Source organism: Paramormyrops kingsleyae, unplaced genomic scaffold (genome assembly GCF_048594095.1).
Source record: "Paramormyrops kingsleyae isolate MSU_618 unplaced genomic scaffold, PKINGS_0.4 ups35, whole genome shotgun sequence".
NCBI classification, from domain to species: Eukaryota; Metazoa; Chordata; class Actinopteri; order Osteoglossiformes; family Mormyridae; genus Paramormyrops; species Paramormyrops kingsleyae.
Window position 1 is genome coordinate 631,562 of NW_027325973.1, and position 15,000 is coordinate 646,561.

At 50.5% G+C, this 15,000-nt stretch overlaps 2 non-coding genes and 1 pseudogene across 2 annotated transcripts in view; all 3 read right to left on the reverse strand.

Annotated features, from left to right (window-relative positions):
- The window catches only part of LOC140586002 (U2 spliceosomal RNA), a 194-nt gene extending 156 nt beyond the window's left edge, over positions 1–38 (reverse strand). The window contains exon 1 of the small nuclear RNA XR_011987938.1: positions 1–38. This exon is cut by the window's left edge and continues 156 nt beyond it. This is a non-coding gene — a small nuclear RNA (U2 spliceosomal RNA).
- An 8,973-nt stretch (positions 39–9,011) lies between these two features.
- Positions 9,012–9,125, reverse strand: LOC140585791 (U5 spliceosomal RNA). Its single transcript, XR_011987729.1, has one exon. It is a non-coding gene; the product is annotated as a U5 spliceosomal RNA (small nuclear RNA).
- A 420-nt stretch (positions 9,126–9,545) lies between these two features.
- On the reverse strand, positions 9,546–9,760 carry LOC140586068 (U2 spliceosomal RNA; annotated as a pseudogene).
- Positions 9,761–15,000: the final 5,240 nt, after the last annotated feature.

The window sequence follows — 15,000 nt, forward strand, 5'->3', positions numbered from 1 at the left end:
TTTTTTTTTTTTTTTCCAATACTTTATTAAACAGTTCTGTACAACAATTAAAACCACACAAATACACAAAGCATATACATACATCAATTAGCACTGTCATCAAAACATAATAAAACAGCCTTTTATACGGTGGCCCCTAGAGACAAAACACACACAAAAGAAAAAGCAGAAACAAAATGAAAATGCGCAGCAAATTAAAAAAACACACAAAAGAAAAAGCAGAAACAAAATGAAAATGCGCAGCAAATTAAAAAAACACACGCAAAAGAAAAAGCAGAAACAAAATGAAAATGCGCAGCAAATTAAAAAAACACACGCAAAAGAAAAAGCAGAAACAAAATGAAAATGCGCAGCAAATTAAAAAAACACACACAAAAGAAAAAGCAGAAACAAAATGAAAATGCGCAGCAAATTAAAAAAACACACGCAAAAGAAAAAGCAGAAACAAAATGAAAATGCGCAGCAAGTTAAAAAAACACACGCAAAAGAAAAAGCAGAAACAAAATGAAAATGCGCTGCAAATTAAAAAACACACACAAAAGAAAAAGCAGAAACAAAATGAAAATGCGCAGCAAATTAAAAAAACACACGCAAAAGAAAAAGCAGAAACAAAATGAAAATGCGCAGCAAGTTAAAAAAACACACGCAAAAGAAAAAGCAGAAACAAAATGAAAATGCGCAGCAAGTTAAAAAAACACACGCAAAAGAAAAAGCAGAAACAAAATGAAAATGCGCAGCAAGTTAAAAAAACACACGCAAAAGAAAAAGCAGAAACAAAATGAAAATACGCAGCAAGTTAAAAAAACACACGCAAAAGAAAAAGCAGAAACAAAATGAAAATGCGCAGCAAGTAGACAATCCCAAACCGGAAGTGCTCCACCACGCTAGGGGGCGCGGTGAGCTCATGTGGCACAGTCGCTACACAGTAGTGATGGGAAGTTCGACTGAATTAACTGATTTGATTCTTTCGAGCTGTCCGTTGTAATGAATCGATTCTAAAATCGATTCTGTGATTCACTTTTTTTTCCGTCTTTTTTGCGCCTGACCGTATGAGTCAACGAATCATGGGATCGGATAATAAATCAAACGGTGTCTCAAGGTTACGTTATTTGACTGAAAGATGGGGCTGGTGTTCAACAAAAATGTTTAGCTTGACTATTCACAATAAAAAAAACAATATATAAAAAGCAGAAAGGGTGTCGATGCTGAATAAACACGCGTGTATATATAGTTCTTATTTTCTTGACTTTAGCCAAATTCATGTGCATGAGTATCAAGGACTACATCACAGTTAACAACTGCAATATTACCAATACAATCACACACACATACAATGAGCATGAGTAAACTTGCATACGTTGTTGTGTAAACGTCAAAGTTAATAAATATCTTTGGTTTTTGATGAAAGACATATGGTTTTATTATGCAGAAATGCAATAATTTACTGTTGTGATAAATGAACACAGGGCTGCCAACTCTCACGCATCTGGCGTGACACTCACGCTTTCGGATTCTCACGCTCGTGCAAGAAATCTTACTGCAAATTTATATTATTACATTATAAACCTAAAATTAGCTGCAGCAAAAGCGTTGGGGTAGTTTGCAAACCCTACAGACCATTTACAAGGGAATAAAACTGTCACAAAGGTGTAAATGCGTGTGCGGACTTGTCTGAAATGGAAAATCTCTGGCCAACCGGCTGACCAAAGTTGACAGCCCTGTGAACAGCTGCGTTAATTTTATTCCTTTCAACAGCGTAACTGCATTTCCGCAGCAAATGCCGCGAGGCGGCGAGGGCTCTTGGGATCGGTTCGCAAACCATTCGTTTTAGTCACCGACCGAGTGTCCGAAAACCGTAAGTTCGATTTGTTCATCGAACGGACTCTCGGACACTCCGTCGGCGACTCAAACGGATGGTTTGCGAACCGATCCCAAGAGCCATTGCGGCGTTCACAACAGTAAATTATTGCATTTCTGCATAATAAAACCATGTCTTTCATCAAAAACCAAAGATATTTATTAACTTTGACGTTTACACAACAACGTATGCAAGTTTACTCATGCTCATTGTATGTGTGTGTGTGATTGTATTGGTAATATTGCAGTTGTTAACTGTGATGTAGTCCTTGATACTCATGCACATGAATTTGGCTAAAGTCAAGAAAATAAGAACTATATATACACGCGTGTTTATTCAGCATCGACACCCTTTCTGCTTTTTATATATTGTTTTTTTTATTGTGAATAGTCAAGCTAAACATTTTTGTTGAACACCAGCCCCATCTTTCAGTCAAATAACGTAACCTTGAGACACCGTTTGATTTATTATCCGATCCCATGATTCGTTGACTCATACGGTCAGGCGCAAAAAAGACGGAAAAAAAAGTGAATCACAGAATCGATTTTAGAATCGATTCATTACAACGGACAGCTCGAAAGAATCAAATCAGTTAATTCAGTCGAACTTCCCATCACTACTGTGTAGCGACTGTGCCACATGAGCTCACCGCGCCCCCTAGCGTGGTGGAGCACTTCCGGTTTGGGATTGTCTACTTGCTGCGCATTTTCATTTTGTTTCTGCTTTTTCTTTTGCGTGTGTTTTTTTAACTTGCTGCGCATTTTCATTTTGTTTCTGCTTTTTCGTTTGCGTGTGTTTTTTTAACTTGCTGCGCATTTTCATTTTGTTTCTGCTTTTTCTTTTGCGTGTGTTTTTTTAATTTGCTGCGCATTTTCATTTTGTTTCTGCTTTTTCTTTTGTGTGTGTTTTTTAATTTGCAGCGCATTTTCATTTTGTTTCTGCTTTTTCTTTTGCGTGTGTTTTTTTAACTTGCTGCGCATTTTCATTTTGTTTCTGCTTTTTCTTTTGCGTGTGTTTTTTTAATTTGCTGCGCATTTTCATTTTGTTTCTGCTTTTTCTTTTGCGTGTGTTTTTTTAATTTGCTGCGCATTTTCATTTTGTTTCTGCTTTTTCTTTTGTGTGTTTTTTTAATTTGCTGCGCATTTTCATTTTGTTTCTGCTTTTTCTTTTGTGTGTGTTTTGTCTCTAGGGGCCACCGTACTTTTAGGTTCACAAATTTACATAAATACATGTCCATAAATACTTTATAAAAGGCTAAAATATTCTCGACACACAGTGCTACTTATATATGCCATACCACCATTATTAAAACATTATTAAACAAAACATCTCCAGAACTGCAAAAAGACAAAAAAAAAAAAACTATAAAACCACCAATAAATACCAATACACTATCAATTAAACCACAATTACAGTTAAATGGCCATTTACACAAATAAAATGTCACCTCAAATGCCGGCTTTTAAAAACTAAAACCTTTAAAAAAGGAACACACCCGGCGACCTCCAACCTTTACACCAGGGTCAGGTCGGGACAGGGTCATACATTTCCACACACGTAAAATCAGCACCTCGGGAATAAAACATGGTCAATCATTTAAAAGGCAGCACAACAAACCAGAGTAAAATGTTAATAAATACAGTTATTGTTAATATTAATAAATAGGTGCTAAAAATGACCAACCAAAAACCATGCTCAATTAATTATGCACATGCTGTTAGATAAACCCATTTTGAATAAAACACACGCACAAAAAACAAAGCACACTCACCTAAAACCCGAAGTATCTCCAGTGTGCTTCAGAAAGGTGTGTCACATCAAACCCTGTAGAATGGAGCGTCACCACCTAAACGAAACGGGGCTAAAGCCAAAAGAGGCCCTTCCACCTCTCCTTGGCCTCGTGATAGCCCCGCTGGATGACGTCAGTCTCCATCCTGAAACCCAAGTCGGCCCGGATTTTACGGAATACCCCTTGTGCCTCCAGATGAACCCCTCTGCGGATGAGCGCGGTCCTGGCATTCCACAGCTCTCGCTTGGTAATGCTGACCAGCAGCCACATCCAGGGGCCGAAGGGGTTATGGAGCTTGGGGTCCCACCCCTTCAACACCTTGTCGTAGGTCAGACCGGGCTGCGGGTCCACACGTCCACACAGGCCCGCTACCAACCCCCAAACTCTCTGTGCATGCCCACAGTCCCAAAACACGTGCCTGATGGTCTCATCCTCGCTGCACTCGGGCCTGGGGCAGCGGGGGTGTCTGGTCAGCTTATGCCTATGTAAGACGTCCCTGACTGGCAGCTTACCATGAAGGCACTGCCAGTTCAGGTCCTGCAGCCTGTGATCCAAACCCTTAGGCTGGATTCTCACCCATGTGCCTTCCTCCAGGCCCAGCATGGCCCGAGTATCCCTATGACCAAGCAAAGCCCTGTAAAGCGCTCTATGCTTGGTCAAGGCCTCTGTCTTGACACCTGCCGGAAAAGACTTACTCCACTTGACAGCGTGGCTGTAGTGGGCCGGCAGGGTCTCAGCCTTGGGGCCGAGGTTGGTCCACGACGCCACCAGGCGTCTCATGGGGAGAGCCAGCCACAGACGCACAAAGTGCTGATGGGGGTGCTCGAGGGGAGCTGCCAGGCGCGCGCAGAGCTGCGAGAAGAACAGGCAGTCAAGCTTGAGAGGAAAGTCAATAACATCCCTCCCCCCACTGTCCTTTCCGAGATACATCACTTCCCTACGCACGTACTCGTACCTGCCCCCCCAGACGAGGTTGAAAACGTCTCTCGTCAGGCCTCTACGCATGAAGCGGGGCAAAGGGTACACATGTGCAAGGTAGAGCAGGGTGGGAAGAATATCCACTTTTAAGGCTAAGACCTTACCTTGGAAGGACAGGGACCTGGACTTCCACAGTCCGATCTTCCGCCTGGCGATCGCCAACCGCTCCTCCCAGTTCAAACGGGCGGCACCATCCGAAAGGAAGTTGACCCCCAACACTTTGAGAGGTCCGTCACAGAGGGTGAGACCACCTGCGACGTCCTCCCTCGCCTTCCAGCTGCCGAAATACTTGGCCACCGACTTACTGAGGTTGAGCGTCGCGCCGGAGGCCCTACCGAACGCATGAACAAGGCTCATGGCATGACCGAGAGACTGATCCGAGCAGACGAAAAGGGTGGTGTCGTCTGCGTACTGGGTCAGTTTAACAGTTTTCCCCCGACTTCCTGGGATAAGAAGGCCATCGACCCCGGGGTGGGCGCGAATGGCGCACGCCAGTGGCTCTATATAGAGCGCGTAGAGGAGGGGGGAGAGGGGACATCCCTGCCTCACTCCACTCAGCTGGGGCACCAAATCACTCAGGAAGCCATTGATAACAACATGGCTTCCAACTTCGTTATACAAAGTGTGTAACCACCCCAGATAATTGGGTCCAAAGCCAAACTTACCCAATACTTGAAACAGGAAGCGGTGATCTACCCGGTCGAAGGCTTTCTCCTGGTCCAAGCTGACCAGCAGGAGAGGGAGGTTCCTGTCCTCCACCCAGGCGATGGCGTCGCGGATGAGATGGAGGTTCCACGTCGCCGATCGACCCGGTACTCCACACGTCTGATCGCTGTGAACCAGATGAGCCATGGCCTTCTTCAGGCGTTCGGTAAGGGTCTTTGCGATGAGCTTTGTGTCTACACAAAGCATGGTCAGGGGCCTCCAGTTGCCAAGGTCGGCACGATCACCCTTCTTGTGCAACAGAGAAAGAACCCCTGACCTCATGCTCCTAGTGAGCAAACCCCGGCGCTGAACGTCCTCTACAACCTGCAGTAATTCCGGCCCGAGGACATCCCAAAAGGTGGAATAAAATTCCACCGGGAGCCCATCAAGGCCCGGTACCTTGCGGCGGTTCATCTTGCCAAGCACTGCGGTCAGCTCGGCCAAGGTGATGGGGGCTTCTAAGCCGTCACGAATGTCACTGGGAAGACAAGGTGAGATGTTGTCTAGGAACCGCTCCCCTGCAACCGGGTCCGTGTCCCTAACCTTAAAAAGATTATGATAAAACAATTTAGCAACCTCCAGCATGTCTGATGTTTTAGTTACCATATTGCTGTTTGAGGCACGGAGAGAGACAAAGCTCTTCTCCTCCCGGGCTTCCCTGGCTCTCTGGAAAAAAAAGGCATTGCACTTTTCATTATTTTCCACAAGACACCTTTTGTCGCGGAGCATTAGGGCCGAGGCAGCCTGTTCATGCAGGCGCCTCAGCTCACCCTTTATGCCTAGCAGTCGCTCGTGATCGATGGCGCCCCCATTGTTGTGAGCAGCGTATTCATCCCGCAACCTTCTCTCCAGCTGCAGAATGGAGAATTTCTTCTCCATCCTGCGCTGCTTGCTGTACTGCATGGAGAAGGTTCGGATCCTATCCTTCACACTCTCCCACCATTCGGCCACGGAGGGGAAGGTAGGCTTGTCCTTCTGCCACTCGGAGAAGTGATCTAAAAAAAGGTGTCTAAAATCGCTCTCCTCCAAAATCTGCAGGTTCATTTTCCAATAGCCGCCCCCATATTCAGGGGCGTCTATGGAAACAGTGGCCTCCACTGCCAAATGGTCAGTGGGCCACTGCGGGGAGAGGGACACCTTTTTAAAAACAACGGGGGGTGAGGCTAAAATGTAGTCCATGCGACTGCTAGCTCCGCGACTATTATGCCAGGTGAAGCCCGGCATGCTGGGGTTGCATATCTTAAAACCATCAACAAGTTTAAAGGAACGAATAAAATGGCGAAAGTGCCCAAAGCTGACATCCTGTCTACCCTCCAACGAGATGTTAAAGTCCCCTCCTAAAATCAAGTGTCGATCTGTGACACAGAACGGGGACAACTCTTCAAAGAGAGTTATACGGGACGAGGCCTCCACTGGAGCGTAGACACAAATGGCCCGGAGGCGCTGTCCCCTCCATGTGGCGTCCACCCCCAAAACTCTACCTTGAAGAACAGTAAACGATCTTACTTCTTCAAAGGCGCGGTCGCCAAAAAGGATCCCGACGCCTGAGGAGTGGACACCACCTACGCTCCAGTAGGATCTACCCCTCTTCCATTGTCGTGAAAAGAGAGCCTCGTCCCGCTGGTCCCGGAGGTGGACTTCCTGCAGAAAACAAATGCTGAAGGGAGAAGATGCCAGCTGATTAAAAACAGATGTGCGCTTTAAAACGTTCCTCAAACCCCTGACATTCAAGGTGACAATATTAAAATTGGCCATGAAATGTTAAAAGGTAACATACAATTAAAAACAACACACTAAAATAATAAAAGCCAGCCATTAAAAACAATACCGCATTACTGCCCCCCCTCCTCAGTCAAACCCAAAAGGCCCCCCAGTTCCAGCCCCCCCAGGTACTCCTGTTCATTGGCTTTATCCTGCACACTACTGTACTCCTGGGGGGGCGCAGGGGACTGTCCCAAGTCCCACACCGGATGGGGGGCCCCCAACGTCGGGGAGGGGGGACTCTCTCGGCCTTGGTCCCCGGCCGCCACTGCTGACAAGGTGGCAGCCGGAGGGCTGGATGCGTCGGGTTGTACCTCCCTTCTGCTCTTCTTCCTCCTCCGGGGGGATGCGCCGCTCTTCCTCCTCCTGCTGCTGACGCCCGGAGCCAGGACTGGAGACCCCTCCTGCATCGCTGTCACTGTCCCTGGGGCCTCCTCCACCTCGGCCAGGGCTTCTCCTCCTGCCCCCGCCGCCGGCTGTTCCTGCCCTACTGTGGGGGCTTGCCCTCCCCCACCACTCTCCGTGCCGACAGCTCCATTACCCGACAGAGCGTCAGCATAAGTTGTTTTCTTCTTAGGGCAGGAACGAGCCAGATGGTCCTCGCCGTTGCAGTAGATGCAGCGACGGGGGCCCTTGCAGTCCCTGGCCATGTGCCCCGGCTCCAGGCAGTTACGGCAGCGCAGGTTGGCGCATCCCTCCAGAGTGTGTCCGAAATTGTGGCACTGTCGGCAGAAGGGAGGCTGTCCGGAATAAAACAAGTAAGCCTTATTGCCCTGTAGATTAAAATAGGCTGGGGGATGACTAAAACCGCCCGCGCCATTAGCGTCCGGGCGCAGGCGGGCCTGGAACTGGCGTCGACCAGTCCAGATCCCCAGCTCATCCCGAATATCCTTGTGGCCAGGAAGGAGGTCCACATACTTGTTCAAGTACTGGCGGACGGCCTCGGCGGTCACATGCGGGTTAAAACAATGTACAGTAATTACTCGCTTGTCGGGCCACCACAGCGGCTCGATGGTATACTTTCCCAGGAGAGGGTGCTGGGCCCTCTCCTTGCTCCGCTCCAGGACCTTGCTGTAGCTCTCGTCGGTGGACAGGGTAACCTCGAAGAACTGGAAAGGGCCATTCCGCTGCACGCATAAGATGTCCTCCATGCGGAGGCCCAGCTCCCCGAAGGCCACCTCCCGGATGAAGGCCAGGCGGTCGGGGAAGGTGCCTACCTCCCCTTCGGCCCTCCAGCAGAACCGGGCGGTATTACGCAGGCCACCGCCTGCTACCAGCCACGGCCCGCTGAAGGGCTTCCTCGCTGCTCCGCCGGCCGTCGACATCCGGGAAGGTCCACCGACGTCGTTCCTGGAGCAGAGTCCTCCTGCCGCCGTGGTCCCGACGTCCGCCGTGGTCCTGCTGCCGTCCGCCAATCCGGGATGAGCCGAGGAATGCTAAACTATAAAAACAACTAAGAAATAAAAAACACCAGTTCCCCCGGCAGGGCGGCGGACAGGCCACCAGCCACTGCGGGATCCCCAGCCTAATAAAAACGAAAATAAAAGCAGGGATAAAAGGCTAAAAGGAAGGCACGGGTCGCCCCGTGGCAGCGGCGGTCAAGCCACCTACTGGGCACGCATTAGGTTTGCCGTGCCTTCCTCTAAAAAACCCGACGCAGTCCGTTAAAAGCGATAAAAAGAGCGTAAAATCCACTTGATCTTAGCCAAAAGGCCGAGAAGCGATACCCACAAATTGCGCCCCGCCGGGCGCCGGCATGCGGGATGCCGACGGAGCTGGCGCGGCTCAGCCCTCACCAGCCCCTCTGGCAGGTGTCGCCCGGCGAGTCCACGCGTGATCCAGGGAGACCACAGCCGCGCCACCGGGCACCTAACGCCAGCCGCTAAGCCGGGCCCAGTCTTCCTTTGACAGCAGCAGTGCAGCTCTGCTTGGGCAGAGCCTCCAAAAATACCATGAACTCATCGCTATCCCTCTCCACGGAAATCTTTAGTAAAAGGCGAAAGATTTATACGGGATGAAGAGAGACCCGAGTCGATATGGGGCCGCCGCCAAGCCCGTCGCCGTTAGCCGGGCCTGCGTGACGCCCCCGCTCGGAGTAGAATGCCCAGGGGCGTCGCAGCCGCCGTCCTCGGGGCCCCGACTCCTCCCTGTCCTCCTGTCCTCTCAAAAGACAGCAATCATTTTAACAAACATGAGGGGAAATTCAAAAGGCAAAGATGACATCATGCCTTACCTCAGCGCAGCTGTCCACCGCACAAACAGTGTGTCACCTTCCTTTAAAAAAAAAAAAAAAAAAAAAAAAAAAAAAGAAAAACGGCGGGAAACGGGGGCCACGCACAGACAGGGCCCCCCCCCTCACAGCACTCAGTCTATTAGTCACTCACTCACTCACTCACTCACTCAGTCAGTCAGTCAGTCAGTCAGTCAGTTCTGCCTTTCGACAACAGGGGGCAGTAGAGGTGCACCATTCCCGGAAGCACTGCAATACCGGGTCGATGCGTGGAGCGGACGGGGCAAGCCCCACTTCCGGCTCCCTGTTCCAAAAATCCGTTTAATATGTGGTCCCCTCCATGGGGGACGTATCAGATATTAAACTGATAAGAACAGATTTTTTTTTTTTCAATACTTTATTATACAGTTCTGCACAACAATTAAAATCACACAAATATACAAAGCATATAAACATCAATTTGCACTGTCATCAAGACATAATAAAACAGCCTTTTTGGTTCACAAATACAGATCCATAAATACTTTATAAAAGGCTAAAACATTCTCAACACAGTGCTACTTATATATGCTATACAAAACAAACCATTATTAAAACAATATTAAACAAAACATCTCCAGAACTGCAATAAAACACAAAACTATAAAACCACCAAAAAATGTCATTACAATATCAATTAAAACACAATTACAATTAAATGGCCATTTACACAAATAAAATGCCACCTTAAATGCCAGCTATTAAAACCTAAAACCATTAAAGGAGGAACACACCCTGCGACCTCCAACCTCTACACCAGGGTCAGGTTGGGACAGGGTCATACATTTCCACACACGTAAAATCAGCACCTCGGGAATAAAAACAAGGTCAATCATTTAAAAAGCAGCACAACAAACCAGAGTAAAATGTTAATAAATACAGTTATTGTTAATATGAATAAATAGGTGCTAAAAATGATCAACCAAAAACCGTGCTCAATTAATTATGCACATGCTGTTAGATAAAACCATTTTGAATACAACACACGCAAAAAAAAAACAAAGCACACTCACCTAAAACCCGAAGTATCTCCAGTGTGCTTCAGAAAGGTGTGTCACATCAAACCCTGTAGAATGGAGCGTCACCACCTAAACGAAACGGGGCTAAAGCCAAAAGAGGCCCTTCCACCTCTCCTTGGCCTCGTGATAGCCCCGCTGGATGACGTCAGTCTCCATCCTGAAACCCAAGTCGGCCCGGATTTTACGGAATACCCCTTGTGCCTCCAGATGAACCCCTCTGCGGATGAGCGCGGTCCTAGCATTCCACAGCTCTCGCTTGGTAATGCTGACCAGCAGCCACATCCAGGGGCCGAAGGGGTTATGGAGCTTGGGGTCCCACCCCTTCAACACCTTGTCGTAGGTCAGACCGGGCTGCGGGTCCACACGTCCACACAGGCCCGCTACCAACCCCCAAACTCTCTGTGCATGCCCACAGTCCCAAAACACGTGCCTGATGGTCTCATCCTCGCTGCACTCGGGCCTGGGGCAGCGGGGGTGTCTGGTCAGCTTATGCCTATGTAAGACGTCCCTGACTGGCAGCTTACCATGAAGGCACTGCCAGTTCAGGTCCTGCAGCCTATGATCCAAACCCTTAGGCTGGATTCTCGCCCATGTGCCTTCCTCCAGGCCCAGCATGGCCCGAGTATCCCTATGACCAAGCAAAGCCCTATAAAGCGCTCTATGCTTGGTCAAGGCCTCTGTCTTGACACCTGCCGGAAAAGACTTACTCCACTTGACAGCGTGGCTGTAGTGGGCCGGCAGGGTCTCAGCCTTGGGGCCGAGGTTGGTCCACGACGCCACCAGACGTCTCATGGGGAGAGCCAGCCACAGACGCACAAAGTGCTGATGGGGGTGCTCGAGGGGAGCTGCCAGGCGCGTGCAGAGCTGCGAGAAGAACAGGCAGTCAAGCTTGAGAGGAAAGTCAATAACATCCCTCCCCCCACTGTCCTTTCCGAGATACATCACTTCCCTACGCACGTACTCGTACCTGCCCCCCCAGACGAGGTTGAAAACGTCCTTCGTCAGGCCTCTGCGCATGAAGCGGGGCAAAGGGTACACATGTGCAAGGTAGAGCAGGGTGGGAAGAATATCCACTTTTAAGGCTAAAACCTTACCTTGGAAGGACAGGGACCTGGACTTCCACAGTCCGATCTTCCGCCTGGCGATCGCCAACCGCTCCTCCCAGTTCAAACGGGCGGCACCATCCGAAAGGAAGTTGACCCCCAACACTTTGAGAGGTCCGTCACAGAGGGTGAGACCACCTGCGACGTCCTCCCTCGCCTTCCAGCTGCCGAAATACTTGGCCACCGACTTACTGAGGTTGAGCGTCGCGCCGGAGGCCCTACCGAACGCATGAACAAGGCTCATGGCATGACCGAGAGACTGATCCGAGCAGACGAAAAGGGTGGTGTCGTCTGCATACTGGGTCAGTTTAACAGTTTTCCCCCGACTTCCTGGGATAAGAAGGCCATCGACCCCGGGGTGGGCGCGAATGGCGCACGCCAGCGGCTCTATATAGAGCGCGTAGAGGAGGGGGGAGAGGGGACATCCCTGCCTCACTCCACTCACCTGGGGCACCAAGTCACTCAGGAAGCCATTGATAACAACATGGCTTCCAACTTCATTATACAAAGTGTGTAACCACCCCAGATAATTGGGTCCAAAGCCAAACTTACCCAATACTTGAAACAGGAAGCGGTGATCTACCCGGTCAAAGGCTTTCTCCTGGTCCAAGCTGACCAGCAGGAGAGGGAGGTTCCTGTCCTCCACCCAGGCGATGGCGTCGCGGATGAGATGGAGGTTCCACGTCGCCGATCGACCCGGTACTCCACACGTCTGATCGCTGTGAACCAGATGAGCCATGGCCTTCTTCAGGCGTTCGGTAAGGGTCTTTGCGATGAGCTTTGTGTCTACACAAAGCATGGTCAGGGGCCTCCAGTTGCCAAGGTCGGCACGATCACCCTTCTTGTGCAACAGGGAAAGAACCCCTGACCTCATGCTCCTAGTGAGCAAACCCCGGCGCTGAACATCCTCTACAACCTGCAGTAATTCCGGCCCGAGGACATCCCAAAAGGTGGAATAAAATTCCACCGGGAGTCCGTCAAGGCCCGGTACCTTGCGGCGGTTCATCCTGCCAAGCACTGCGGTCAGCTCGGCCAAGGTGATGGGGGCTTCTAAGCCGTCCCGAATGTCACTGGGAAGACAAGGTGAGATATTATCTAGGAACCGCTCCCCTGCAACCGGGTCCGTGTCCCTAACCTTAAAAAGATTAAAATAGAACAGTTTAGCAACCTCCAGCATGTCTGATGTTGTCGTTGCCGTGTCGCCGTTTGAGGCACGGAGAGAGACAAAGCTCTTCTCCTCCCGGGCTTCCCTGGCTCTCTGGAAAAAAAAGGCGTTGCACTTTTCATTGTTTTCCAACAGGCACATTTTGTCGCGGAGCATTAGGGCCGAGGCAGCCTGTTCATGCAGGCGCCTCAGCTCACCCTTTATGCCAAGCAGTCGCTCGTGGTCGATGGCGCCCCCGTTGTTGTGAGCGGCGTATTCATCCCGCAACCTTCTCTCCAGCTGCAGAATGGAGAATTTCTTCTCCATCCTGCGCTGCTTGCTGTACTGCATGGAGAAGGTTCGGATCCTATCCTTCACACTCTCCCACCATTCAGCCACGGAGGGGAAGGTAGGCTTGTCCTTCTGCCACTCGGAGAAGTGATCTAAAAAAAGGTGTCTAAAATCGCTCTCCTCCAGGATCTGCAGGTTCATTTTCCAATAGCCGCCCCCACATTCAGGGGCGTCTATGGAAACAGTGGCCTCCACTGCCAAGTGGTCAGTGGGCCACTGTGGGGAGAGGGACACCTTTTTAAAAACAACGGGGGGTGAAGCTAAAATGTAGTCGATGCGACTGCTGGCTCCGCGACTATTATGCCAGGTGAAGCCCGGCATGCTGGGGTTGCATGTCTTAAAACCATCAACAAGTTTAAAGGAACGAATAAAATGGCGAAAGTGCCCAGAGCTGACATCCTGTCTACCCTCCAACGAGATGTTAAAGTCCCCTCCTAAAATCAAGTGTCGATCTGTGACACAGAACGGGGACAACTCTTCAAAGAGAGTTATACGGGATGAGGCCTCCACTGGAGCGTAGACACATATGGCCCGGAGGCGCTGTCCCCTCCATGTGGCGTCCACTCCCAAAACCCTACCTTGAAGAACGGTAAACGATCTTACTTCTTCAAAGGCGCGGTCGCCAAAAAGGATCCCGACGCCTGAGGAGTGGACACCACCTACGCTCCAGTAGGATCTACCCCTCTTCCATTGTCGTGAAAAGAGAGCCTCGTCCCGCTGGTCCCGGAGGTGGACTTCCTGCAGAAAACAAATGCTGAAGGGAGAAGATGCCAGCTGATTAAAAACAGATGTGCGCTTTAAAACGTTCCTCAAACCCCTGACATTCAAGGTGACAATATTAAAATTGGCCATGAAATGTTAAAAAGGTAAAATACAATTAAAAACAACACAATAAAATAATAAAAGCCAGCCATTAAAAACAATACCGCATTACTGCCCCCCCTCCTCAGTCAAACCCAAAAGGCCCCCCAGTTCCAGCCCCCCCAGGTACTCCTGTTCATTTGCTTTGTCCTGCACAATACTGTACTCCTGGGGGGGCGCAGGGGACTGTCCCAGGTCCCACACCGGCTGGGGGGCCCCCAACGTCGGGGAGGGGGGACTCTCTCTGCCTTGGTCCCCGGCCACCACTGCTGGCAAGGTGGCAGCCGGAGGGCTGGAAGCGTCGGGTTGTGCCTCCCTTCTGCTCTTCTTCCTCCTCCGGGGGGATGCGCCGCTCTTTCTCCTCCTGCTGCTAACACCTGGAGCCAGGACTGGAGACCCCTCCTGCATCGCTGTCGCTGGGGCCTCCTCCACCTCGGCCAGGGCTTCTCCTCCTGCCCCCGTCGCCGGCTGTTCCTGCCCTAATGTGGGGGCTTGCACTCCCCCACCACTCTCCTTGCCGACAGCTCCATTACCCGACAGAGCGTCAGCATACGTCGTTTTCTTCTTAGGGCAGGAACGAGCCAGATGGTCCTCGCCGTTGCAGTAAATGCAGCGACGGGGGCCCTTGCAGTCCCTGGCCATGTGCCCCGACTCCAGGCAGTTGCGGCAGCGTAAGTTGGCGCATCCCTCCAGAGTGTGTCCGAAGCTGTGACACTGTCGGCAGAAGGGAGGCTGTCCGGAATAAAACAAGTAAGCCTTATGCCCTGTAGATTAAAATAGGCTGGGGGATGACTAAAACCGCCCGCGCCATTAGCGTCCGGGCGCAGGCGGGCCTGGAACTGGCGTCGACCAGTCCAGATCCCCAGCTCATCCCGAATCTCCTTGTGGCCAGGAAGAAGGTCCACATACTTGTTCAGGAACTGGCGGACGGCTTCGGCGGTCACATGCGGGTTAAAACAATGGACAGTTATTACCCGCTTGTCGGGCCACCACAGCGGCTCGATGGTGTATCGTCCCAGGAGAGGGTGCTGGGCCCTCTCCTTACTCCGCTCCAGGACCTTGCTGTAACCCTCGTCGGTGGACAGGGTGACCTCGAAGAACTGGAAGGGGCCATTCCGCTGTACACAAAGGATGTCCACCATGCGGAGGCCCAGCTCCCCGA